Source organism: Chelonia mydas, chromosome 10, assembly GCF_015237465.2.
Source record: "Chelonia mydas isolate rCheMyd1 chromosome 10, rCheMyd1.pri.v2, whole genome shotgun sequence".
NCBI lineage: Eukaryota > Metazoa > Chordata > Testudines > Cheloniidae > Chelonia > Chelonia mydas.
This window is the reverse complement of record NC_051250.2, coordinates 24,891,661-24,909,322: the sequence shown is the minus strand read 5'-3', so window position 1 is coordinate 24,909,322 and position 17,662 is coordinate 24,891,661. Positions and strand designations below refer to the sequence as shown.

At 43.8% G+C, this 17,662-nt stretch overlaps 1 long non-coding RNA gene across 1 annotated transcript in view; it reads right to left on the bottom strand.

The window, feature by feature from the left end:
* Positions 1-5,419: 5,419 nt before the first annotated feature.
* Positions 5,420-17,662, bottom strand: part of LOC122461936 — a 31,993-nt gene continuing 19,750 nt past the window's right edge. Inside the window, exons 2-3 of the long non-coding RNA XR_006284205.1 lie at positions 16,074-16,245; positions 5,420-5,512 (exon numbers count right to left, since the gene is read on the bottom strand). This is a non-coding gene — a long non-coding RNA (uncharacterized LOC122461936). The remainder of the gene's footprint in view (positions 5,513-16,073; positions 16,246-17,662) is intronic.

Here is a 17,662-nt window from a genome sequence, read left to right as displayed (position 1 = left end):
ATTGGAGTGAGTACTCTGTTTTTATACCATCCCTTACCATCAATGACCAAGGGATGAGGGGCTTACAGCAAAAACAACCAGTCCAAGAAGATCTTCTCTTCATCCACTGCACTTCTCTGGTTCATCATTTCCCCCTCTTCTTCCCTCCAGAGTGGAACAAAATGTGTACTATTAATTGAATATCCAGTGAATTTATGCCCTGGTCTGTGCTTATGAATCACTCGCAAACCACTCCTGGTTTCTGAGAATGTCTTTGTTATTCACAAGCATTTGCCGATTAGTTTATGCCAACAAATTTCAGCCTATGGGTTGCTCACTAACTCCGTTGACTTTGGCTATTTGCTATGGCAAATCACATTAGGCATGTGGCATTGTTTTTGCTTCCTGACTGAAGGGGCTTAATCGAGAGAACGTCCTGTAACAAATAATGTTCTTTCCATGTGAGTTTTCAGACAAACAGGTATTTTGTGGAGCAGCTTATGAAACATTTTGGGTATGCATAAACTGGTGACCATCCAAATACTCAAACAATAAATAATATGAGTCAGTGAATAACAGCAGCACAAACTAATTAGTGGAGATTTTCAGAGGTGTTTAAGGAGTTGGGTGCCTGAATCTCTCAACCACCATGTTTGCTCATGAAAATATCTTTGAATAACCAGATGTATCATTCCCACCTACCCTCTCCAGCCAAACTGTAACTGGAGTAGCAGGATCTTATTTCTATATCCCCTGTTTGAGAATATCCATCTCTTTTGTCCAGGAAACTGGAATCTTCAGGTCACTTTGTACCTGGTGTCCTCCTGCGTGATTGTATGATGTGTGGCCATCAGAGCTACATAGATAGCATGGCTTTTTAATGTCTAGGTTTATTTAACAGCATATAAATGCACCTCCTAAAAGAAGTGTGTCATTACCATTGATTTCTAGCCTCTACTGAAATAAAGCTCCAGGGTTTGTAGTACTGGCAATCTATTCCAGACCCATTTTAAAATAAGTTAAACAACTGTTAAGGCAGCAGTTGAGTCCACTTACTGTAGAGTAAATATTTCTCCTTCAGCAATAAGGAAAGAAAAATTCTTGAGCTCCTCGGGCAAGGGGAAGAAATTCAGCTGTGAAAGCCAGACTGCAAACAAAGGACTGTATCTACTGTTAAGGCACCAATTGGAATGAGAGCACTAAGATTTAGTGAAAAGTTTTCAATAGCATATATGGTGTCTTTTGTTGCTTATGGGAGTCGCACAGGTATATATCCATGTACCATACTGTGAATATAGCCCTTACTATGCCTATATAAACACCAGGGGTACCTCTGTCTAATAGTGAGTAGAACTAGTGTAAGCCTGCCTTTATAAAGAGATTCAATTTGGATGCTTATCTGAAGTATTCACTGTGGTCAGGAAGTGGGCTCTCTGGTGGGAATATAATGAGTGTAACATACTTATAAATGCAGATGTGTTCTGATTTTGTTTTCTGGGTACTGCATCTTTAAACGGCAGTGTGTGAGTCAATGCAAACTGCTTGCTGTATGGTTTGTCATGCTGCACTCTCTCTCATTGAGACTGATATTAGAACGTTCAGAAGAATTCCTTTTAAAGTAACTTGTTTCTAACCTCAGAGCAAGGGTCGCTTTAGCTTGGGTTTATGGGTACAATTGTACCCACTGAACATGAGGTCATAGTGCATGGCAGCGGGTGGCATTGTGACTTTGGTGCATGGGGTTGCAGTGCCACTCAGGTTTGACCTGAGCCAAACCTAAGCGGCGCTGCAACCCTGTGTACCAGGTCACAACAATTGGAGCAGGGAGTCGGGTCCACCCCTGGGGGACAAGAGCAGGCAGTGCTGGGTAGTGTGATTCAGTCTCGGCCCCCAATCTGCCTCCTCTTCCTCCTGGGCCTCCCCTCTGCATCCACTGAATCCGGAGGCTACATGCATCCCTGCCTCAGAGGTTTGTGTATAGTTTGAATTTTAGGAAAATGTTCAGGCCAAGGCTTCTTTTGTACAAGCTGGTTCACTTTTCTTCAACTGGAATGGGGAAAACCCCCCAAAACAAACTTAAAAGCTGCATTTAAATAACCTGAACTGAACTCAGATCTCCTGAGTCCCAGTCCAGTGCCTTACCTAAAAGACCAATGTAGGTGAAGGGGCTTGCAGGTTTTCTATAGGGACAGGTGTTATGGAAGCCGTCTACACAGCACAAGCCGGGCACAGGCTAACCTACCTAAGCTAGCTTGAATCTAACTAGCGTGGGAAGCAATAGCAGTGAAGAAAGCACTGTGTGGGCATCAGTGTGGGTAGGAGAAGCCCAGCCCAGCCCCTAGGTATGGACTTGGCTCACTAGCTCTCTCTGAAGCGTGTGCTATGTTGGCTTCACTGCTATTGTTACATGCACTAGATGGCTTCAAGCTAGCTTGGGCAGGCTAGCCCAGGCACGTCTTCTGCTGTGTAGACATGCCTTTAGTGTTAGCTCATCATTATTGCTTCAGTAATTCAAACATCTACTATACAGTGTGCATGGCAGGAAAATACAATACACTTTAGAAACGTGTGTATTCATTAGGAACAAACCTTGGGGGAGGGAAAACTACAGGAGCCATATCATCTCTGTTCAGAAGTTACTCTAATTTTTATGTTTACATTTTCCACAGAGCCATCAAGTCTTTAAAATCTTCCAGATAAAAAGTGATGCCTTGCAAAGAGCTTGATCCTGCGCTCACTGAAGTCAATGGCAAAACTTCTGTTGACTTCAGTGTGGCAGGATCAGGCCCAAGGCATGAGGTGGTTGAAATCACTAAGCTGCAGTAGCACTGTATGGAAAATGCTAACAAAACAAGTTGTAAGGTTGATTACAACAAAAACTTCCCAAAGTGACAGCACTGAATGTCTTCTTTTTTTTTCTCTTCCCCTTTAAGCTATTACATACAAATATAAAGAGAAGTAGCATTTCAGTAAAGTGTATAGTTGTTCAGTGTTCAGACACTAGATAAAATGTACATTAATTTTTCACAGTGAGAGCGCTTACCATTTGGGACCCTGGAGGCTAGCCTGCGAAGCAGAGTCTTTCACAGAGTGTTATGCCATTTGATTGTAAGCAGACTTATTTTCTTAAACAAATTCTGATTTTCTTTTCAGATTGTCAGGGTTTGAGTCAAACTATCCAGTCACACTAGGAGGCAGCTGTGTTAATGCTGTACTGACTCAATAAGGGGCCTATACCATGTTGTTGTTTTCTGACATGCCTGATTTAAATTATGTGAAACTTTCCTAACAAAATCCCAAACTCACTTGCTGAGATTCTCAAACCTTTCAGAGAGCCTGGAGCACATGTCAGGTAGGTTTGACCAAGCCTGGCAAATATATGCTTCCAGGTGGATGCCCGAGGAAAGGGCATGGAATTTTCACATGTTCAACTAAAGCTAAACCTGAATCACAATCTCCGCTCTGCACACCCTGAATATTGGGAAAGTTGGATTTGAACTTAGCAGCCCACTTTCCTCTTCTGTCTTGACCTGAAAGCAGGCAATTAACTGAGGTATGCTTTTGGTCATGCCTGAAATTCAAAGCAAAACTCATGGCGTATGAACCCATACAATCATCAGTCACTCCAAAGACAGCTTGAACCCTGAACATTTTGAGGATGGCTCATCACTAAATATAATGCCAGTATTACTAAGGGTGATAAAATGAAGCAAGCACTAAGCATGGCTAGGAAAGATTTCATGGAACACATGATCCTGATGGACCAAAAATGTGGGGCGCTAAACCTGATTGAGGGGTAGGAATGGGAAACTGCTGGAAATCAGGGGCATCATTTCAGAAAAATTCTGACGGGGGCTAAGTCCCGTCAGCCTCTCTGCTTTTGCCTCCATGCTGAGGCCTTGGCCGCTCAGGGTGGGGTTAGCAGGCCAGTCCCACTCCAGAGGGAGATGGGCAGGTGGCAAGGCGATCCTATCCTAGGGAGTGAGAGGGGTCTTCTGCAGGGATTGAGGAGAACACAGTACCTGTGAAGGGTGAGGTAGCCATTAATGGTACTAATTTATCCTTGGCTGTGAGACTCCAGTGGAATTCACCAGGGATGTCTTTGATCCCAGAAGTTTTGTGAATCTAAAGCAGTGGTGGGCAACCTGTGGCCTGTGGGCTGCACGTGGCCCATCAGGGTAATCTGCTGGCAGGTGGTCAGACAGTTTGTTTACATTTGCATGGCCCCTCCCAGCTCCCAGTGGCCGCGGTTCATAATAGCTAATACATAATTTTGTACCAATGGAAAAATTTGCATTTTGAATTAAAGACATGAAAGTGACTGACCCTGCTCTTGTGAACATTAATATCTTTGACCATCTTACTATCCTGACAGAGAAACTCAGTTTCACTTGAATGACCCATCGTCAAACTTTGCTCTCTGCAAACTCTTCGTGGACATGCTCCCCATCGTTCTCCTCTATAGAGACATAAAGGGGTATATATAGCAGGCGATGGTGCCACTAGCCATTGTAAAGATGAATACCAGATTTGAGAGGACCAAAAGTCATATACAGAAACCTCAGCCTGCTTAGTACAAGGGTAAACATATTATAAATTCTTCTCCACCTTTCATTAAAGATACAGGAAAAAAAGAAAAGAAAAACAGTTTAAAACATTTTAAATATAGAATATTAAATAAGGCTTTAATTTTAACATTTCTTAATCTCTTTCCCTTTAGCTGGAGAAGGGTTTTAGAATGAGTTCCCCCCCCCCCCCATTGTTTGACAGTCTCTTAGATGGTATTAAACTTGGTAATAACTGTCCTTTGGGGGAAAAGAGAAGGAGTAAATTGAGATGGCCTGGAGCTGTGGTTATTGCTGTTGCAGTTAAACTCCAATCCCATTTCCTAGAAGACAAAATAAAAGAAACACACACACAAAAGGGGGGAGAAAAGAACAGTGAAGATAGAAAATGCAGCATCTGTCTTTGGTGTTGACTCTCACTTGCAGCCTTGCTGCTGGAAAAACACAGAAACAGCACATTGTCTTATCACCCACTCCAAAACCTGGCAAACTTGTACCAGTGTGGGGCTATTTAGGGCATAGCTGTTAGCTGCCTCTTGCTGGTCTCCAGCTTACAGCAATGTTGCAAAATATACAGTTTTGTCTGGCTAAACCGGACTCGTAAATAGAAGGCAAAAGGAAAGGGATAGGAAAGGGAAGAAATAAGGTGGGGAAGGAAAAGAACACACAAGGGGAGGGGAGGTTGATAAAGAGTTACATCCTGAGTGGTATTTGGAATTTAGCCAGAGCTGCTGGAAGTGGCGATGTCGTCTGAGTCCCTCTCTCTGGCCTGGTCTAGTTAAGACATTTCTCAGGATTAGGACAAAGATGGTCCAGGAGCCCCAGGGACAGTGGCATGGCAGCCATGATGGTGAAGCTCGCTTCTTCCTGTTTGCTTGTCTTTTAGTCAGCCAGTGTTTGCATCCCCCTTTTCAGTCAGCCATAGTCATGTTAGCTGGATTCCCTCCTCCAAATTCTCTCTTGGGGCCCTTAAAAAAAAAAAAAAAAGGGAGTGATGGGCAGTCCCTCATTATTTTGTCCACCAGCTAGGCCTAATTTCCAACACCTCAGTTTTGGTTCATTGATCTCTGGTAGCACACTTCTCTTGTTTACCAGGCATGGTCATATTGAGTTGTATTAGGAGCCTTTTTGTTTGGACTAATTTAGTCTTCCTGTCTCCTTTTTGTATCTTTTCTCATAAACATTTATTGTTATAGGTTATTGTTACACTTTATGAACTTTTACTCACTTTTTGCAGTTGAGCTCACAATTAGGGTAAATTTGTAGGCCCAATTATCATAAGTGTCTCATTAAGAGCAGAGTGAGCATTTGAATTTCTGTCCTGTGGGAAATTCTGATATTTTTACATTTGTTTTCATCCTGAATTTGGGACACGTCAAAATATCAAAGATTTTTGCTGAGGGAAAATTCTGAAAAAGTAGATTTGGACTCTCATGATGCATCACATGGTTCAATGAGAGGGGAGACTGCATGGCATCATGGGAGATGTAGTCCAGCTAAGGAGCCCAGTCCATGAGAGAGAGAACGGGGGCATAAAGCACCCAAACTACAATTCCTATGAGGTACCACAGCACCTCAGATGCAGTTTAATGTCACGCTGACTCAAAACAGAATATTTTAGTTCAGGTCAACAAACCAAAATATTTAAAATCAGATTAAACAGACCCAAAGGTTTTTCCGAATGGTAAACCAAAACATATTGGCAAAATCAAAATGTTCTGCTTTTGCAGAAACTACATTTTCTGTGAAAAAATCATTTTGATGGAAAATTCCCAACCAGCTCTACTGAGAATGACTGGGGCATGGAAAAACACAGACTAGGAGAGACTTGAAAAGACTAGGTTTGTTTTCTTGGAAAGGACATAAGAGAGGTCATGAGAAAAATATATAAAATAATCTATGGTTTCCAGAATGTAAACTGGGAGTTTCTGTTCTTCCTGTCTCGTAACACTAGAACAAGGAGCAATTCAATGATCTTGAAATGCAGCAAATTCAAAAGTGATAAAAGGAAACAATTTATTACACAGTGGGCAATTCTTTTTCAGAACTCATTTCCATGGGATGTCATTGAGACCAAGAACTTAACAAGATTCAAAGAGGGATTGGATTGTTATATAACAATATCAAATAGTTAATGCTAAAAAAGGAGTATTGGTTGAAAAATAAAACGTCGTATTTCAGGACTGAAATAATTCCTAACTATTAGGAATGAGACATCTGGTGCTGGCTACTGTCAGAGCCAGAATATTGGACTAGATGGACCACAGATCTGATTATGGCAATTCCCATGTTTCACTGCTCACTTCATCTTAGACAGGGAAAACAGCTACTCACCAACAATTATTTAAGTTATATTTAATTTCATGAAATTTCTTTCATTTTTCTTTTTGTGCAGCAATGCTCCATTTTTTTCCAGAGAGGGAAGGAGGAAGAGAAAAGTCACTGTGTCCTTCTTTCCTTGCTTGAACTCACCCACTCTTGAGCAGAGCTGTGCCTTGACCATTTCACATAGGTTTTTGTCACCGCGAGTCCCTGTGGGTTGCATCACTAAGTCTCACTTCAGAGTTTGAATAAGCCCAAATTGAAATAACTCTGCTGAAACAAACACCTTTTGCCTGTATAAGGTAACATAGGGTATGTCTACACTGCATTGTAAATTCAGGTCTGTGGGACTTGGGCTTGTAGACTTGGTGTTTACAAGCCCATGCTTGAGCATGCATACTGGACTGTAAACCTGGGCTTAGAATCCTGGACCTGGATCTCACAGCCATGCAAATGCATCCAAACCGCACTGCACTGATCTTTGGACTTGGATCTGCAGCTTGACCTGCACCGCACTGCAAAATGACAGGACTTGGACCTGAATCACAGTGAGACTCGGGCTCTTACCCATCCCCTTAGCAGAGTCCTAGGACCCAGGTGCTTGAATGCTTGCTGAGTGGAGAGACAAACTGGTTTGTGTGTGCACTCAAATATGGGTTGGAGCCCAGGCTTCGTATGCAGTGTAGACATACCCACTGAATTTATTGCATGGTTTGAGCACTAAACCATAAATTTCTCTGCAATCCATGGTAGGGAAAAGGGGCTGTTAAATATTCAATAGAGGTTTCCTTGATGCAGTTATGACCATTTCAGAGGTAGCTTTTGGGGGGTTATAACAAACACTATTCCAGGCAGTTCTCCCCTTTTGTGGGGTTTTATTACAACATATTTGCCCAGCTCAACTCTTGAACATTACATGGAAATCATTCATAATCTTCTATCTAAGGGAAACTCAGCAGAAAGCTCTTTGTTCTCTTTAATGGACAACTGTAGGAGTTTGCTGTTAATGAAACAAAGGGGTCTTAGTTTACCTGTTTGAATGTTATTTTTCACTTTAAGCTTTAAATCTGAGAACACTAAGCTGCCTTTTAAGGGTCCCCCTTGAGACATATTGGGGAGGTAGCAAAGCCTAGTGCACTAGACTGGGATTCAGGGGACCTGGCTTCTAATCCTTGCTCTCCCACTGTCCTGCTGAGTTACCCTGGGTAAACTGGTTTGCCTCTGTTTACTCCGCCCGCTCTTTGTTTGCTTGCTTGTCTAAAGCTCTTTGTTTGCTTGCCTATTTAGATTATAAACACTTCAGAGCGCGGATTCTCTCCCTGTGTGTTTGTATTGTACCTAGCACAAGAGGGCCTCAAGATGCTAATCTAAAGCTAATAATAAATGCAACCTGGGCTACTTTGGAGGCTCCGGGCAGCAGAAGGGCCCTGAAGGGCTGTCTAATCAGGTGCCAGTGACACGGACAGGTTTGTGAGGGCCGTGGTGGAGCCAGAATGACAAGCAAGGCAACCAGCTGCAGTCCCTGAATTGCCTGCAGGTGGCTAGGCCTGCCCTGACCTGATGTGGGCCTGCACAGAGACAAAGTTTGGGGGGAGGAAGTTGGGTCACAGTAGCAGAAGGAGCCAAAGATGAGGGGTTTCCTTAGCAGAGGACTGTCTGTGCTTCTCACTGTGAGGCCTCCCTTGTTCTGGAAGCTGAAGGAAGGGCAGGGTTTGAGTCACCTGGGACCTGGTCTACTGAGCAAGAGATGTGCCTTGCAATGGGACACCATACCCATGAGTAATGGGGGTGTTGCCCCTTGTTGCTTAGGGAGGGGCTCTGAGGGGAGCAGAGGCCTGGTGAGTGGGCGCACAGGCAAGCGAAGGCTCACCTGGAATTGGAGGGGTGCATTAATGCTGCACCATACCCTTGCCACGATGAGGCCATCAGCGTTGATCTGGTTATTTTATTGGACAAACTTACCTGCGTTCAGTCAGCCCCACAGAGCTCAGCACAAATTGCTGCATGCACAGGGACTGCTGAGGCCTGTGGGCAAACTCTGGGGTGGCACCCGCTTGCTTTTACAGCCTGCGCGGGAGTTTGGTTACAACTTGCTGTTACAGGGGATGCTTCTCTCTGTGGGAGAGTCTGATTTATGGGTGTGGGTATAACCCGTCCATTCATGTCCAGTTCTCTTGGTTCCCCTGCCTATTCCCTCTGCCTAATGTCTAGTCGTACCCCTTGCAAGTTAACCCTGCTCTTTCCCTTCATTAAGTGTTTGTGCCTTTTTTAACCTGGTTGATCCTTGATTGCTTTGAATTTGTAATGTCCTGGAGACCACAGGGGGGAGGGGGGCATATTTAATTTATTCACCTGGCCTCTAGATGGGGGCTCTGTGCACTGGGAATCCAGTTTAGCTCCAGAGATCAGCAAGCCAAGGGCTGACACCTGCCATCTGCTCAAGGAACATAATGAACCCAAGGCTGATTGGTCTAAGGGGAGACACAGCTACACAGGAGAGAAGAGTAAGTGGACTCTACTGCGCTTGGGGATCAGGAGTCCTCCAGGAAGGGGTTACATAAATACCTTGCAATTTCCGTTAGGCCCAATCCTGGTCACCTTGAATTCAAAGAGAAGTTTACCATTTTGTTCAATGGGGCCTGTTGTGTTCTCAGTCTCTCAACGTCAAGCCCTACATTAAATGTGTGTGTTCAGCAAACAGATGTTCAATTATCCCTCTTCAGTGCCTCTGTCCACCCCAGATGCCTGACATGTTCTTTTAGTTCCCAGTACTATAAATGAAAGGTTGCTGCACATGTAAGACAGAGGGTGCAGGCGAGTCTTTCAGAGGCTCTTTATTTGGGCTCGCTGAAGAACTATGTATGGGTGGGAAATTGAACACAGCTCTCAAACAACCTGCATAATTGTATTATATAATTTTTCATTGCTGTGTGAGCTCTCGCCTCTTCCTAGCCCGCTGCCACAGGCTGCTGATCTCAGAAGTGACTGACTGATTTCATAAAACACTTATGGCTTCCTAAAAGAACAGAAAGCAAAGCCTTAAGCTGCCCACTCAGAATATCAGCTTTGTTGCCAAAGGGCTACATGTGGGCAAATACATTTGCTTTTCAGAATGTACTGGCTGTTATTACCGACAGTTCAGTTTCACAGGTGGGAATCCTCCTCCCAAGAGATTCTGACCTTCATTTTGTTGATCAGAGCCCAGGACAGATCCTGGAGCAGGATGGAGGAAGTGGACTGATACAGCTAAAGTATGGTTTGTGTCTGTTGTTGACCCTATGTAAAATATATATGACACATCTGCAGTTTCTAGCTGTTGTTTATTTTCCATTGCCTCACTGCTTGTTAATTATGGACTTGTGGCCTGACCCTTAGCTCGTTGAAGTTGGCGCAAAAACTCCTGTTGATTTCAGTGGTGTTTCAATCAGCCTCTCCGCCCCATCCTGCTCCCAGTGACTTCAGTGGAAAAAAACTTGTTGCTTTCAATGGGAGCAGGGTCACTGGCTTTATACAAACCGATTTGTCTCTGGATTTCCTTTAGGCACTGTTTTTGCTCAATTGTGTATTGTGTTTCACTCTTGTCTCTCGCTTGACGGGGAGAAGAGTGTGGCACTGGGTCTCTTTGGCAGGTTAAGGACACAGACAGTTGGAATTGCGAAGGGCCAAGTCCTGGCCCTGTTTTAAGAGGGAGTATGGGGCATGTTAGCCACACAGACCCATGTATCGTGGCTCTGCACCAGCCTGACAATCCTGGAGACAATGAGGCTAAGTGGAGAGAGCGAAGATGGTTTCTAAAGTTTGCTGTCCTGAGCAACTCCGTGGGGCAAAGAGCTCATGCTAACAATCTCCCCGCCTCTCTAAGTGGCCCTCCAGATGTCCTGGTCCCCCTCTCTTCCTACACATGACTCACAGAGAATAGCATTGCCTTGGGGCTGTAGTAAATCCCACAACAAAGTTGTGGGAGGCAAAGGAGGAACCAGACTTGTCTCTGACAAGTCCCCCACAAATTAAAACTGACTGTGTGACCTAAGCATGGGCAGGGATACTAGGGGTTGTGGGGGAATCACTGTGAAGGGTTCTGTGCCCCAGTGGACGTGGCTTGGGTCCTGGTTGATGATACCTTTTTGACACTGTCAGCTACAGGGAATCTTCCAGCTGTGCTGTTCTTCTTAGTTCCCTTCAGGTGAACAATGGAGGAACTCACACCTCCGCGCCCCCACCCCCCCTCCAACCCCCCGAGCTGTCAGGAAGGCTGTCATATGCTCAGGCCCTCATTATCCAGGGTTCAAGGCCTCATAGCCAAGGCACAGGGTTATGGGCTTCTGGAATGACTTCCCTCCTTGGGATTCCAGGGGTAGTCTTGGCTCCAAGCTGGACCACAGTGATCCAGCATGCTCCTTGCACATATAGCATGCCAAAGGGACAGGGTTTGGTCCTAAGAGTGCAAGGTAGGACCAGTGCAGTGCAGCCTAATTGGTGAAGTACTCTGTGAAAATGAGCATCAAGGATAGAAAAGAGGAAACACAACATACAAGCCCTATAGAAATATAAACAAGCTAAGGTGCAAGCTAGGAAAAATAACCAAAGAGAGAGGCTGGCTCGTATGCTGTTTCAATGGAAAAAATATAAGAATAGATTTTGGTGTTGCTAGAGGAGGCCTGGGGTTGGAGGAGGGGAGTTATCACAAGCTGGCTATATCCCACCACTAAGGAATGGAGGTCCTGAGTGGGGAGCAAGGTAGCTGATTCATAGGGAGCTGGTAAGTCAGTCCATCTCAAGATAATAAAAGAACTAAATAGTTCAGATCCCAAACTACAGACAGTGGATTTCAGATATTCTCATATTTGGGCATTGGCCAATTTTGAAATGATGGTTTCAGAATTGACATAAATTATCACTTTAAACAGTAAGCACCCAGAGACGGTCTCTTTCATGCTGAGCAGCTTTTATAATTGGAGCTTTTATAATGGAGTAAGCAGGACAGGGGTTCCCAAAGTACATGGAAAAGCAATATTAGTGAAGTATTCTGTGTTCTCTACAATACTCCTCTCTGGTCCTTTGTTTCCCTGCACACGCTTCTGTCATCTAGACCCCTTCTCCTCCCCGCCTCTACACGTGTTTCCCTGCCACTTGGTTCTCCTCTCAAAGCAAAGACCTTCTGTCTGGTTCTCTGCTCTCCAGTACATACTGTCTGGATGCCTCAATTCCTTCCCCCTTGGACATTTCTCTTTCACTTAGCAGCAGTCCTCAGTGACTGGAGCCACATCTCCTTTCCTCCTCTACAGACATCCCTAATATAGGCACCGAAATCTGGCTCCTCATTTCCAGCTGCTTTTACAGACCTTCAAACTCTTCTTTGGAATGAAGAGTCTGGACAGCTGTGGAAGTGGATAGAAACAAGGGGGAGGAGCCAGTGTCACGTTATTACCGAGCTCTCCTCTAGTAAGTTTTCCATCACAGTTAAGGAACAAATACATTAAGAGGCTGAACATCACCCATGCAAAATGTAAAGGAATAGCCCCCCAAAAGCCATCATTATTTCAAGTAGTAGCCATCTATGATTCAGTCACTTAAATTATGAATGCCATTGCCATTGAAGGCTGGAACTGATAGATGCATGGAGTAAGTGTTCAGGTCACTCTGACACCAGAATGCATTCAGACATGAGAGCCTAATCAAGGCAGACAACTTCAGGTGTTTAATCTGCCAAACAAGGAGATGTTGGAAACCCCCATGCATTTGAGTACTTCGCTATGCGCACTAGTATCTGCAGACTGCTGACATATTTGTACTTTTTTTATTTAGGGAGTACATTACAACAGTGCTTTCTGATAAATGGTACTCATGGCACTTTGAGAGATTAAATTATGGGAACACTGATAGGCTGCTAGCATGGTAATCATGCAGCACAGAGGACAGCCTTGATCTTAAAAAGATGTATGCATATGCATAATTTTATCCAACATGAATCGTTTTGTTGGCTTCAACGAGACTACTCTCAGTGTGAAAAGTCAAGCATGTGCATGAGTCTTTGCAGGATTAGGACCTTGAGTATTAGCCAGCATATTTCTGACTCTTACAGATATGCAAGCTAAACAACTCAGCTGCTCTAATGAACTCAAAAGTACTGGCTGAAAGGCACCAGCAAAGCTAGTATCATTTAAGGTTAGATAGATTTTTCTTTAAAGAAACAAATGAAATCAAAGTGTAGTTTATTGCAACATGTCTTAATACAAACACTCTCAACATAACAGGCCTTTTTTACTGAAGTGAACTAAACCCATTACTTCAACAAGTTCAGAAAACGAGCTTACTGTTCCAACATATTATTGTCTTTATCTATTGTTGGTCAGTTTCCCTCTCCATTTGAGAGGAGCTGGAGATTCCTACATGCTCTTGAAACATTAGCAGTCAGAATATTTTAAGATCATGTTATATCCTCTCATTCTTGGAGCAGAGAACCCATCATTGTGTTAGCAAAAGAAGGCCACTGTTTTTTTTTTATTTTTTTTTTTTAAATAAACACCTATTCCCTGGTTCACTGGGGATTAGCAAAATGATCTGGGATGGGAGATTTTATCATCTATTGTATTGTGAATGAATCCAGAATGCATGCTTCCCAGACAGCGAAGGTATTTATTTGATTCTTGTGGGAGCACAGGCCAGATTTTCTTTTGTTGATCTTCTAGTGGAGCAGATAAAATTTTAATGCTCTTTCAGTTCAACAAAGTGAACTAGTGGCACATTTTCTGCAGGTCTCACTGGTGCAAATGGAAAGTGGTTCCCCGTGAAGTTTAAAAATATTTTTAAAAATAATGTTTAAAAATAGACATGTTTAAAAATAGAAGTAGGGAAGACGCTTGAAGGGCTTGAGTCACTGAAGTCAGTGGGAGTTTTGCCATTGGTGTCAGCAGGAGCATGACCGGACCCTAAATGTCTTGTTGAAAGACCCTTAGCAGCCACATCTCACACATTTAGCCCCTGGCCACACTGACTGCAGACAACATCTTTGCCCCACCTTTTGGGGAGAGGCCCTGTACTACCCTTTCCTCTGATCCAGGGCTCAGTCCTGCAGGGTCTTGAGCACCATCAGTTCCCACTAAAGAGTGTGGAAATTGATGGTTTTCAGCACTTCTCTTGATAAAAATTTAAGTGCTTTATTCATCACCTCTTTCCTGATTGTGCCTCCTTTCTCTCTGGGGTACCCAGCTTTGTGCATCACCAAGTCCAATTCAGGGAACTCAACAAACATGTCTTAGACTACTGTTGCCAAGAGGGGGACCATAAACTGGTGTGACATCATATACCTAAAATCTTACATAAATCTTACGTGGCCTGGGTCTCTCCATACAGCTCTGAAGCCATGTCTCTAATCAGTCTTTCTGTCTCTCTTGTTAGTTCAAGGTCATATATCAAAAATCCTGTGCATGAGTCTGCCCCCCAAAAGTCTCTCATCTCTTTGTTTTGTCCCTCTTTCTTCACTCTACTCTTCCTTTGCTGCCCCTTCCCTCTGTCCTGATTCCTGATGGACACAGAACTCTCTTTAATTTGGAAATAAAATTCAGAATACTCTTTCTACGAGGTGATTAAGTTGCTTTGTCTCCCACACGACTGCTTTCCCACAAAGATGGCATAGGCCATGATCCTGGAGCTGCTGCTGAAGTCAATGGGATTTCTGCAAACAAGGAACTCATAGAATTGGGCTGATAATGTTTCTTTTAGTCATTCCCAGATGTAAATTACTACTACTGTTTTATCAGCACATGAGGATGAGGAGATACTTCCAAGAATTGTGCAATGGGAGTCTAAACTTTGGTTCTTTAGTGTGAGTATTGCAATTTAGGAGCAGTATGTATTCTTATTCTCTTTTGAGTCCATGGTACTCATGGTGCTCTAGGGACCTGCAAGAAATCGAGGTTCCTGCACCAGAGCTTTGACCTCCACATGAATATGTACATATGTTAGGAACAGGAGTGGGTATGGCATATAAATGCAGGGCTGGGTTAAAGAGTTTTGAGGTCCTGTGCACTATGGAAATTGCCCCTCCCACCCATCTTCCTTAAACTAGACATAGAAGGGAAGAAGCCTAGCTGCTAAGGCAGCAAACCTGCCTGTTCATCTGCCTAGGGTGCCCGACCTGAGTGGCACTGCGACCCCATGAACCAGATTGCAACATCACTCACTGAAGTTTGGCCTGCCTGCCTGCCCCCCTGTCATGAGTCCTGATGTGGGGTGGCTGGCCGAACGTAGTCGGAGCCCAAATAGGGCTGCTACCTCCAAGAGATAGAAAAACCAGTCACTGCTCCCCATCCCATAAGCCCCTTCGTGGTCCATAAGCCTCTTCACCCACCCCCTTCCAGGAGCCTCAGCCCAGAGACCCCCTCTACAGTTCCCTCCTGGGAGCACTTCCTCCCCCCACGTCCCCACTCTGTAGCCCTTCCTGCTCAGCCTTGGGTCCATCCAACTTTCTGGCATTGAGAGGAGCAGGAGCCTCAGCCGCCGCATTGATGTGGGCCTGGTATGTGTAGCGGGACCTGGGTGCTGTGCCAGCAGCATTCCCAGTGGCCATGTGACCTGAGCACTGTAGTGAAAGCAGTTCCTGGCACCTCCCTGTGTGTGCATGCAGCAACGGTTGCCTGTTACAATGTGCTGGTAAATTACAAATGAACTGCTGCTGTGCGCCCTCCCCGCCCGCCCCCGGCACATTACAATGGGCAACAAAAACCTGCCAAGTGGCAACTTGAGGCCCAGAGGGCCTCCTGAGATGGGACTCCCCGTGCAAGTGCACACAGGGTGTGCTGATTAATCCAGGCCTGTATACATGTGTATACTGCAGCCAAGATTTTCAAAAAGTGACTAGAGATTTCGGATGTTCAACCTCAGACACCTCAAAGGGGTCAGTTTTCAGAGGGTGGATGCTCAACATTTGCCAAAAATGAGGCCCCTTTGAGATGTCTCAAGTTGGGCACCCAAAATCGCTAGTCACCTTTAAAAAGCTTGTCTTATCTCTTTACATGCTTCCTCCTTTTGCAGACCTGCTCATGACTGAAATCTCTGTCCTAGTTTTCAGGTGCTACCTATTGTCAGGAACTAGAAAATAGGTACTATTATTGTCTAGTAGAAGGTAAATCTGGGCACAGACTTAAATCTTTGCTCAGAATATATGCTAGATTTTTTTTTCTCTGAGTTTCAGAAAGTTTGGCTTACCTTTTTTAAAATTTAGCACACCTCAGACTTCTGGTTGGGGCCAAATGCAGACGTGCTGACTGAGATGTCACCAAAGAAGTTGATCTTGTGGTGTTTCCGGTCCAAACAGTATATATTAGTCATCTGATGAGAGAGCATGTTTTCTGAAGACTTCATGTTCGAATCTGCAGATCTGATAGGGTCAGAGGAGATTTGGACAATCATCCAAACTGAACTCTGCTTCTTAATCTTTTCAACTTGTCGCATCACTAACAGCTTCTGACAACATCTGTCACCGTCCAAACCACCCAATGAATCAGCATTTACTTTCTTTTATTTTCCCAGTGAAACTCATATTTTCTTTAGTGAGCAAGCAGGCAGCATTGGTTATGATGGATGCAGGCCTAAATAGAACAGGCCAGGTGCAATGACACTTATTCATTGACAGACTAGTCAAGCAAACCCACCAAATGGATGGTAGTTCACTTCAGCACAATCCAATCATACTGTCAGATAAGTTGTCCTTTAGATCACCTATATAGCTGGCATTTCAAAAGTTGAGTTTACTGAAAAAATAACTTCCTCACTCTGGCTGCTTCAGAACTTGGCTTGATTAATTTTTATCACCGTTTCCTGAGATTCGTGTTCTTTAATATGCATGCCATGTGGGTGCTGTTGCTTCTCTTTGTAGTGAAACATGTCTCCATCTTCTGCTTGATGAAATCTGGCACGTGAATGCCTATTACAATGAACTGTAGAGCTTTGATTGTGTGGCTGTTCCAATTGGAAAAGTTTTTGCATTATTATTTAGTACGTAAGTGTCATAAGATTTTTCAGTTCCAATGTGGCAGAAGGAAATGTGAATAATATAAGTCTTCAGAGGCTGCATGGTCTAGTGGGTAGGGTACTGGACTATTAAGAGCTGGGTTGTATTGTCCTGAATTCCCATGTAATTATTTGGCAAATGACAAAACAATAGCATTTCTGCTATGTCTAATATTATTGTGCCTATAAACACCAATTGAGATGAAGACCCCATTGTGCTAGGTGTACAGACACATGGTAAGAGACAGGGGAGAATGCCTGTTCTAGAAGTTACTAATTGTCTCCCTTCCCCCTTTAATCATGTTAAGGATCTGATCTTTGACGATATCCTACATACACTTATGTGTGTGAGTAACTGTGCATGAACTACTTATGCACCTGATCCAACTTCCATTGAAGCCAATGGAAGCCTTTCCACTGACTTCAGTGGGAGCTGGGTCAATATATAAAGTGACTCATGTATGTAAGTGTTTTTCAGGGTTATCAACAGAACTGAAAATAATAATTAAGGTAACACATTGCCACACATGTCACGAATCCACTTTTTGTTCTGATTAGAGTGAAATCTGAAATATTCTTTCATCTTGTCCTAGAGAAATACTCAAGTGCCTTCTCTTCTCTTTCCATTCCTTTTGGTAACAGCAATGCTTTCAAGTTTTTAATGTGGGAGTTGTTTCTTAAAAACTCAGATCTTCTAAATAAGGAGTATTTTCTTGAACTAATGAACTCGTACCAGCTTAACACTAGCTATTATCATAGAATATCAGGGTTGGAAGGGACCTCAG